Consider the following 10490-nt stretch of genomic DNA (forward strand, 5'->3'; position numbering starts at 1 on the left):
GAGGCTGATTGCCGGTAGTACGTGCGGTGTGGACATTGGACAGGACAAGCACGCACGGCCTTGCCAGTTGCGGCTAGCAAGTAAACACGAAAGAAGAAACAACATGGACGCACGCTGTCACCCGTCCCGTCACGTCGCCACCAGGAAAAGCTCCATGGTTGAACCTTCTCCAGGAAGGTCAAGGTGTCCCTCATGAGAAGGTCAGTGTGGCCGACCCAGACGGCACGGGGGCAGGGGAGGGGGATCCCGGCCAGCTGGGTGATGCGGCGGCCCACATCAGCTCCGGCGAGGAAGAAGGGCATGCGTGGAGAAGAGGCGTTGGGGCAGGCGAGCTCCACCATGGCGCAGGTTTGGGAGGTTCCTCTCCAGGGCGGCGGCGAGAGGAAGAACACGGTGGTTGCTGTGGCGAGCTCCGCCGGTGGGATTCGGTAAGAGGCCGCGGCGCGCGGGATTTCCAGCGGGCGGCGGCGCGCGAGGTTGGCCGGTGGTGTGGTGGCGTCGAAGAGGATCTCGGAAGAGGGGGGTGCTGTCGGCCGGTGGCGGCGCCGCCGCTGGTTGGGTGCAGGGTGGCGGGCGCGTTGCCGGTTTGGGGCAGGAGGTGCGGGAGGGAGGTGGGGGATCTGGATCGGGGGCAGGAAGTGTGGGAGGGAGGTGGGGTGGGTTTCCTTCTTTTGTTTTTGTTTGTCGCTGCCCGGTTCGACAGCTCGGGAACACCTCCTCGCGCCCTATATAGACTGACCGTGATCCAAATAGTTATTCTAATCCTGAGATTAGAATAGTACCATCATATATATATATTATATATATATATATATATATATATATATATATATATATATAAAGTCTATTAGTAATCCTGGGTGAAGAATAATTCTTCACCCGGGTCGAAACGCTCCCCTCCGACACACCTGGTCTCGGTGTGGTTGTCGCACCACTCCTTTCCCCGGCCAATGTATTTCATTTTCCATTTTTATTTACATTTTTATTTATGTTGCTTACGGTTTTTTTGTGGACCAAACCCAGTCCCCGCAGTTTCTGGACCTATTCTAACTGCAAACGGGGCAAGCGATGGGAGGTTTCGGCGGCGAGCGGTAGCTGCGTGCGGCGTTGGCGCGGCCCCGTTTTCCGGCGGCGGGGTCGAGGCGGGCAGTGCTGAGGGAGGCTTCGTGGCTGGGGGTGGCCTCCTCGGCCGGCCGCCCCGCGGGAGGCTTCGCGGCGTGGTTGCGGGTAACCTCGACGACGTTGATCACTATGGATAGCTCGACAAGTTCACCGAGCAGGCATTTTTACCTCCGCCATGTTGTGTTTCTCTCTCGTCCTGACCGACGGAGGCAGGGGTTCGGCCGCTCGGTGATCTCGGTGTGCATAGAGGAGGGCTGTGTGTCGCAGCGGCAGCCAACAGGAGATGCAGCGGCTCGACCTCCTCTGTGACCTCATCTCCAGTTGAAATTGACAACGCTGCCTCCCAGAACTCGCGCCGGCTGGAATCAATTGCGGCCTAGGTAACTCAGCGCCACTAGAGCTTCAGGTGCCTCACAAGTCACAAGGTTAGGAAATTTTATTTACTTGTGTCGGCCCAACCTAGCTACAGATCCCGTCAATTTTCCTCTAGCACTAGAGCTTCAGGTGCCTCACAAGTCACAAGTCACTAGAGCTTCAGGTGATTCTCGTGACTGTAGGAGCATTCTTAATTGTGAAATATGACCATTGCTTCAAACTCTCCATTTCATGCATTTAACTATTCGATCCAATTATTTAATATTCTTTAATATGGTGGATCAGAATAGGATAAAGCTATGATGATTGTGTGATTGATTTTTACCTGAAGTTGTGAATGATGGCTTAGTTGTAGGAGCTTGTCTTGGTTAATTCAATTAGTCTACATAACTGAAAGAAATTTAAAGGAGGCCAATCAAATTCTTTGTTCTGTCATGGTATTCTGAAAACCAACTTGCAGCTTGGTATTGTAAGGGAAAGGAGAGTACGCATTTGCTACTTTTGCTACTGGTCTTGTTTGCTTTTGTAGTAAGAAGTTACAACTTTTTTATGTTGTTACTTTTTTTGGGTTTCAAGCGAATCATTGTTTTCAAATTCAGTGTCAACTATATTTTCATGGGAGGCCCATCTGAAGTGCTTACCTCATAGAACAAGCCTCCGAGGCAGAGTCCAATTTTGTGTTTGAGCCCTCAGAGCTCAATTTCTACAACTTCAACACATATTCATGTATAAGCAGAATTGTGTTCTTTAATCCACTTCACATGGTGCTCACTAACTGTTTGAATGCACCAAGGAGCTGATAAACTGCAGATTTTTAGTGTTTTTTTCCATTTATGTTGCTTATGTAGCTCAAGCCTAAATTCTGCAAGCTTTTAGTAGTTAAGGCTGTCTTACTATTTTCATTTGGCTTTATTTGTTTCAGAAATCAAAAGTTCTATCATCAAATTTTAGTCGACGAGGTAAATCCTGCTAGCCACGTGTGTCATGGCGGCGGCGGCTGGCCGCCACCATTCCCATTTCATCTTCGCTCTGCAAGGTAATAGAAGGAGGGCTCTAATGGGAATGATGCTTGCCACCCCCACCTTCATGACTGCTCCAGATCCATTCAAGGTGGTCATCACTGTCAAATCGTCCAGCAAGCTCAGTACCGTCCTACTCTCCCTAAAATGCACAGTTGCAGAAACAACATCTATTGCGCACCAAAAAGGATAATTGCCCATGTGTAAAATGAGATTTATATATCAAAAGTTTTTGTCTGTTGATATTTTGGCGGTTCTCTTCCCTTCTGCACTGCTGCTGGAAGTGATGAGAGAATTTGTGCATACAGTTGTGGTCATTAGTAAATATATCATTCGAGTTGAAAGGTTGGAGCGTATGCATTAACATTTTCAAGTGGATACTTTGGTACTTGATTTTATAATCAATTGAAATCCGAATATCACGTTGCATTGTGATATTTCTAACTGAAAATTTTCGCTACTAGTTATGCATATTTTGGTGGAATTTCTAACACTGTTGTTCTTTCAAGCATATAATGTTCTTTAGAAATTTAATAGTTCATACTGGAATCCTTTTGAATGTATAGTTTTATTATGTTTTCAAAATTTTAAGCAGATAATAGATGAACATGTTATTTTTGCATCACCATGCTTTGTATCTAGTTTTACAACATCACCATGTATAGTCTGTGTTTGTGTTTGTTCTAGATTGTCTACTGCACTGCCAGGTGATTACGTCTCGTATATCTCTTATGAAATAGAAAGTCTCTGATCACCAAATCCGTATAGGTCATAGTGAGACATTTCTCAGAAATACTACTCCGGTATGCGGCACAGTTTGGTACTTCTATGTACACTGACTCACTGACCCGTAGGGTTTTCTTTATTTTGTAGTACTACATGTGTGCAAGAATAAATAAAATGTGGTCGTCTCCGTAGACTTTTGAGCTGTTCCAATTTGTATTAGATCTGCAATATTTATGTAAGTTCAGTTTTTGTTATTTTTTTAATTCAGGTTGGGAGAGTATTAATATTGATAGTAGTTGTGGTTCTGGTTGGAGTAATTTATCATACCACCTCATTTAAGGATATCTGTGCCTGGCTCAATCAAGTGTCATATCATTTCTTTCAGGCTTACAAGCTCAGCGGTTCGTAGAAATCTGCACTTTTTAGTTAAGTGGTTAGTGTTTAGATATTCTTGTGATAGATCATCAAGACATTCTGGCTTTTCTTGATTAAATGTTTTGTTTTCTGTAATTGAAGATTCACAATGGATGATTGAGAATGATAAAGCTAAGCCGGATACAAGTGTGGAAGTACAAAGGCAGGATGCTCTTGTTGTTGGTCCTGCAGTTACAATTGTTGGCATGTTTGTAAGATGCAAAATGAGATCTCCGCCATGAATTTTTGAGACCTCCACCCTCGTCCCACCAGCGAATTGGTGCAATGGTGGGCTGGCATGCCAAAATTTTAGAGCCCGTCCAAACAAGATGTGACACTTCAGTAGACTCCAATAGTTCGGCTCAGAAGGTGAGGGATTTAATCTGAGCAGCCCTTATGAACATGACCATCTTTGCCTGAATCAGAATGGTGCCATGTTTTGGCAAGCCAAGTCCTTCCTAGTGCTCAACTTTAGTTCGTTAAAATAGTTATTATCGATTTTAATCCACTCAGGAAGAATGTGGGCATGCGTCTGAAGAGTAATAACACGAATGACACAAAGCAGCGATGCTAATGCTGAATAGATCCTTTTTTCGCGTCTAAACCTGACGGACAATGCAACCTATCCAAAAAAATGATGCCGTAACTTTACATCGCAGTCTCACTTTTCTTACTGTGCTTTTTGGGCGCATGGACAGATTGTCTTGGCCATAATCTTACTTCATAGCCAACCAAATCTTACCTCACCTCCCTTCTCTCGTTATGATGTTTCCACAGATTCTGTAGAGGATAATCTTACCTCACAAGCCTTCTATTTTCTACGTGGATGCATGCTGGCTTACTCACTGCGTGGTGGGTTGGGGTAAGGAATAAGAATTCCTTACCCAAGGGTGACGAATAACGCGACCCTACACACACACACACACATACACATGAATAATTAATCTAGGTATATATCACACAGCAACCTAAGCGCATCGAGATTTCTTAGAGCGATGATCTAAGACTTGTACAAGGTTATTATGCAGGCCTTGCTTGAAGATGGTAGGTATTAATCTTGGTTGAAATTATGCTTCCTGTACGGGGACTGAGAAATTGGAAGGTAGCCCACCATGCATGCATTACCAGCAGGCTCCCTCTAAAGCTTCTTACTTGTCCATTAACCATTCAAAGGTTTCAACACTACTGCACACATAGATCATCATACTTGCATGATGGGGATTTCATGCTAATCAAAGAACAACAAAGTAAATATATATATATATATAGTGTTACTATTCATCACCCAGGATGCAGAATAAGTTATTCTTCATCCGAGGAAAATCTTACAATCGCTTTCTAAATAAATTATGTTTAGAATATAAATAGTTACGTGCAGATTGATTCAATATGTAAAATTTGGTTTAAAAAAATAAAAATATAGTTATAAGAACAGAAAAATCACATTTTATGTATGTTTTACACTATGTTTTTACATTCATAATTTTACGTAACATAAAATATTTTTTACAGCGAGTACATATTTTCTTACGTTCTTTTTTTATGTATGAAATAAGACAAAATTTACGAAACATAAAAATACGGTGCATTGATGTCAAAATAGAGATGGGTGAAGAATAACTATTCCTCAACCAAGATGACGAATAGCGTGACCCTATATATATATAATACATTAGCCGGATAATAAAATGAAATACCAAGCAAGCAGACTGTAATTGGCTGGATAAATGATTGAGAAAACTGATGATGATGAATTGGCTCCCACGGAAGCACGAGTCTGAAATGGGGACTCGATCAAGGAAAACTTATTCGCTCTTCCGATGAACCCTTCATCGGCTTCCTTCTGGGCACGGCGGCGCACCAGCTGGCTGGCTAGTAGCCTGCTAGCTGTTCCATCATGTCTTGTGCGAGGGTGTCGCGCGCCTGCGCTGCGGCGGTGGAGCGCACGGGGTTATCGGCGACCATGCCTTCGTCATCGTGGAGCTCCAAGCCCCGCAGCAGCTCGAAGTTGAGAGGGTCGCCGCTGCGCTCGCAGAAGTTGTGGAGGACGGCGCACGCGTAGAGTTCCGTTTCAAGGTCTCCCACCTTGACCTCGCTGCGCATCTGGAGGCAGCCCCAGCGCGCCTTGAACCTCCGGATCCCGTTCACGGCGACGTCGCGCACCACTGCGACGCCCTCGTTGAGGCTGTGCTGCGCCGTCGTCAGGTTCTCGTCGGAGTAGGGCACCAGCGTCCAGTCAAGGAGCGGGTAGCTAGCGCCGCCGACCAGGCGCATGCCCTGGGCAAGGATGTCCCCAGCACGGTCGGGCTTGTTCAGGGACGACCCGAGGAGGATTTTCTCGTCGGACTCGCCGCCGGGTTGGCCGGCGAAGACGTTGGTGAAGGTCCCGTCGGCGTCCATGGACGCCTGCAGAGTGATGCTGTAGGAGTTCCTGCCGTTCTTGCGCGCCGTGGCGTGGCTGTTATAGTAGCCGATGGGGTTTTCGTGGGGCGCGATGATGGCGACGTGGGTGGTGTAGACGGCGCCGGCGATGCCCCGGATGCCCGACAGGGCCTGGAACTTGGCGGCGATGGCCGCCATGCGGGCGTCCTCCGGCCAGCCGACCTCCCGATGGAACATTACGCCCTTGATGGCTGAGCAGACCTCGCGCAGGATCTTCTGGCAGGTGCAGAGCGCGATGCCGACGCGCTTCTCGATCTCGCGGAGGGACTCCCCCGAGGCGAGGCGCCAGACGGCGACGGCGACGCGCTTGCGGACGGGGACGGGTTCGCGTTGGCTAGGGTGCCGCTTGGTTTCATCCCTGGCGAGGACGGGGGCCAGCAGCTTGCAGAGGGAGTCGAACGTGCTGGGGAGCATGTGGAAAAGGAGGCAGAACTGTAACACCGGGTAGCCCGCGAGGCCCACCTCCTTGTCCCACTCCCACTCCCACGAGACGCTGCCGGGGTCCTCCTTCCTCCGCCGCCTTCCACCGCCGGCAACCTTCATCCCCGTGGCAACCGGCATCTGGTAATCGTACATAGCCTCGCTCTCCGCGCCTTGATTGCTACCGCCGCTGGTGGTCTCAGTAGGACCCAACAGCGAGCGCTGCCTCTTGGACCCCCCGCGCCGCGACTGTCCCCTTGGCTCTCCTCTTCTTCTTCCCCTGGAGGTTCACCGTGGCCTCCTTAGCAGCCTCCACGGGCACCGGCTCAGACACCGCAGCCCCCTCTTCCACCCTGTCATTCACCGCCACGACCGCCACCGGCGCAGCATTTCCTCCAAACACATAGTCGGCCATCTCCTCTAACCACGCGGCGTCCGGTTCAGGGACATCGGTCAACAGGCCGTCCGACGAGTCGTCGGCTTCGAGCGTGTTGTGGCCGGCGCCGGAGTAGCACTCCGAGCCGATGAGGGACAGGTTTATCATCTAGCTAGAGCTTTGGATAGAGGAATGGAGAATGGATCTGCTCTTCTTTAGATCTGTCTAGGAGAAAGAAGATGGGGAATTGCGATGCAGATGAGGCTGCGGGTGTGGTTTGCGGCTGGGAGGAGTGGGCGTATTTATAAGGAGGAATGGGGGCTAGGGCTAGGACAGGGGGGAGGCGCGAGCGGATCGAGCCATTGGTGGCGTCGCGCGGGGAAGAAGCTTGTTTGGGAAATATTCAAAAATCCTGATAGTTTTTAAGGGTGTCTAAATGTCTCATCACCAAAATTAATGTCCTGCCAAATCGCAGAAATAAGATAAGATTGTATTGACACGTACGTACGTTCATTATACACTTCTTCATTTGAATAATTTTTTGATGTACGTACGAGTGTATAAGTAGTTAATGTTTGCCTAAATATACTTATATTTTTTTCATTTACCGAAAGACATATATTGATCAAGACTGAGCCTTACAAGATCACCTTCGATGAAACAAAAAATACAAATATATCAAGAGGGAGTTCATCGCTGTCTCCGACCTGCAAGCGCCAAGAGAGTGTCGTGATCCTAGCACTACGCTGCACCTGCTCGGCATTGTCAGAGTTAAGGGCCGATGTAATTGTGGGCGGGAAGTCACGCCACGTTGCTGGGAGATGCCAGCCAGTGGCGGAGCTACAGCCAGGCCAAATGGGCCATGGCCCGCCCAGCTCATGGCCAAAACTATAATTGTTTGATGTAAGTACGAGTGTATTAGTAGTTTATTTTTGCCTAAATATACTTATATTCTTTTTCACTTACCGAAAGACATATATTGATCAAGAATGAGCCTTACATGACCACCTTCGGTGAAACAAAAAAAATACAAATATATCAAGATGGAATTTGTTGTTGTCTCCGACCTACAAGCGCCAAGAGCGTGTCATGAACCCAGCACTACGTCGCACCTGCTCCGCATTGTCGGAGTTAGGGGGTTGGTGTAATCCTAGAGCCCACCCATCGCTGGCATCGCCATGTTGCTAGGAGATGCCAGCGATGCCGATCTAAACCACGTCTACCGTCAGCATGCAGAAAGTGAATGCCAGACGAGTAGAACCAACCCCACATCAATGGAGCAAAGCATCGTCGCATATCTTATTGACAAAGGCCATTGGCGCCTCCATGAACGAAAGCGAAAACATCACGGTCGATAGTTCTGCACACAATCCAATGAATCGATATGGGGAAATCAAACCTCTGCTCTTAGATGAATGACCGAATGCACTTATTCCACTGTTTCATCGCCTCCACCTCCTAGATGAATGATACAAGGACATCAAAATCTAATAAAATAGACCAAGACTTCCCATGAACATGAAGATCCATGATCCTCCTCGACCCACCTCTCGGCACATAAACCGGTCGCCAGAGGCGGAGTTGCTAAGATAATAACTAATAAGCCAAGGAGGATGTGCATTTTGTAGCGGCAACCATTTTATTTATCTATAATCCGAGTATCCATTTCTGAGCCCACGCTCATCTGCAGCTTGTCAAGAAAAAATCACAAAAATACAAACAATTCCAAAAAATCCAATTTTTTTGCATGATAGATAATTTGGTGTGTGAGGTGCACTCCATATTTCAGATCATTTGGACATTTGAGTAGCTCTCAGTAAATAAGACAAATTGGGTCACAACAGTATATGAACAGTAAACTTTTTTACATAACCCAAATTTGTTATTTTTTCGAGAGCTACTCAGAAATCCAAATGATCTGCAATTTGGAGTGGAGCTCACGCACCAAATTATCTACCATGCAACTTTTTTTGGATTTTTTATATTTTTTTCTGGTATTTGTTTTGAATTTATTTTTTCTTCAGCGCGGTTTCATATGAGCCGGGCACCGAATCGGTTCTCTCTTTATAATCATCAATTAGGTAACATGACATAACGAATGTTCTCCTTTAGTGAAGAATCGTTCTATTTGTTGGATGTCATACTCAGATAGGGTAACCAATATGCAAAAAAGTTCATTTGATGGGAGGGCTCTAGGTAGCCCTTCATTTGTTGTTCTCGAAAACTTTTTTTCACATGGCGAAAAATCTGGAAACAAAGTGCGCAAACACATATACATGTATAGTTGCAAATAGAATTTTGCATTACTCATCAACCATGATTGCAATCAGCTCTACATAGATCCTCCACATACCTTTGACCAGAATGGAGCCAGACCGATATGTGAGTCTCTAGTAGAGCATAAGTTGCCAAGTAGTGGCTTACATTGTTTTGACACCTACTACTATGTGTAGTACAAGATTCACTAGTGAGCATGAAAGATTTGACCTCCTGAATCATAGCCGAATACGCTAATCTATCCTTATCATTATTGTTCACCAGGTTGACTGATGCCAAACAATCCACTTCAATATAAGCCGGAGTGGTGCACTATTGCAAAGCCGGACATATACCTTCTATGCATGCCGCTATCTCTGATTCAAGCGGAGTTGAGAAAATGTATATGTACCGGTAGGAGCTAAATATGCACATATGGTCCCTTAGAACCATCCAAACACTAGCAAGTCCGGATTAAGAATTAAACTAACCATCGACGTTGAGTTTTTACCAGCAAACAAGAGGCAGCTTCCATGAAACTTGCATATTTACAAATGGGGTATTGTTGAGCTATTTTGCACTGGCCATGCATCACACATATGATAACACCCCTTTCCTTTCAGAGGGGGGGGGGGGGGGGGGGGGGGGGGGGGGGGGGGGGGGGGGGGGGGGGAGCCAGGCTAGCATCCGGCCCAGGCCTGCTTCATTGCTATAGTGAATAACAGTGTAAAAATGCTACAGTCTACAAAGGAATAAATCCTCACGCCACGGGCCCAGGCCCCCCCCCCTGGCCTGGGGCCAGTCTTCGCCACTGCCTTTCAGCACATCATCTCCGGGTGCTGCTCAATCATGATGAGCGAGCTAAGGTAGCTCTATATGCATTATCAAGATATTTCAATGGGAGGAGGGATATTATCACATTCTCGTGCCGAACTTGCCAGCATCTCCACAAAAGAATGACGAACATCATACGTTCTGTTTCCAGGAGCTCACTGGAGGCATGCAATAACAACTTTGACCCAATAATTTTACATCCTCCACACGTGGTAGGCTACAGATTTCAGCCACTGATTTCCACATAGCTAACACATGTTTGCTTCAAGGTTTCTTTTCTTCTCAGTACACCATGATACGTCTCCAACGTATCTATAATTTATGAAGTATTCATGCTATTATACTATCCTTCTAGGATGTTCTATATGCATTTATATGATATTTTATATGATTTTTGGGACTAACTATTAACCTAGAGCCCAGTGCCAGTTTCTTCTTTCTCCTTGTTTTTGAGTTTTGCAGAAAAGGAATACCAAACGAAGTCCAATTGATGGGCCAATTTTTGA

General features: G+C 46.7%; 1 long non-coding RNA gene across 3 annotated transcripts; it reads left to right on the forward strand.

Moving 5' to 3' along the window:
* The first annotated feature begins 1056 nt into the window (after positions 1 to 1056).
* Positions 1057 to 4076, forward strand: LOC125539174. Of its 3 annotated transcripts, XR_007296723.1 has the most exons (4): positions 1057 to 1547; positions 2420 to 2607; positions 3628 to 3675; positions 3759 to 4076. It is a non-coding gene; the product is annotated as an uncharacterized LOC125539174 (long non-coding RNA). The 3 variants fall into 3 exon arrangements; XR_007296722.1 differs by lacking the exons at positions 3628 to 3675; positions 3759 to 4076 and having other exon boundaries at positions 1059 to 1227; positions 1336 to 1547; positions 2420 to 2858; XR_007296719.1 differs by lacking the exons at positions 3628 to 3675; positions 3759 to 4076 and having other exon boundaries at positions 2420 to 2858.
* The last annotated feature ends 6414 nt before the right edge of the window (positions 4077 to 10490 follow it).

This window comes from Triticum urartu, chromosome 1 (assembly GCF_003073215.2).
Source record: "Triticum urartu cultivar G1812 chromosome 1, Tu2.1, whole genome shotgun sequence".
NCBI classification, from domain to species: domain Eukaryota; kingdom Viridiplantae; phylum Streptophyta; class Magnoliopsida; order Poales; family Poaceae; genus Triticum; species Triticum urartu.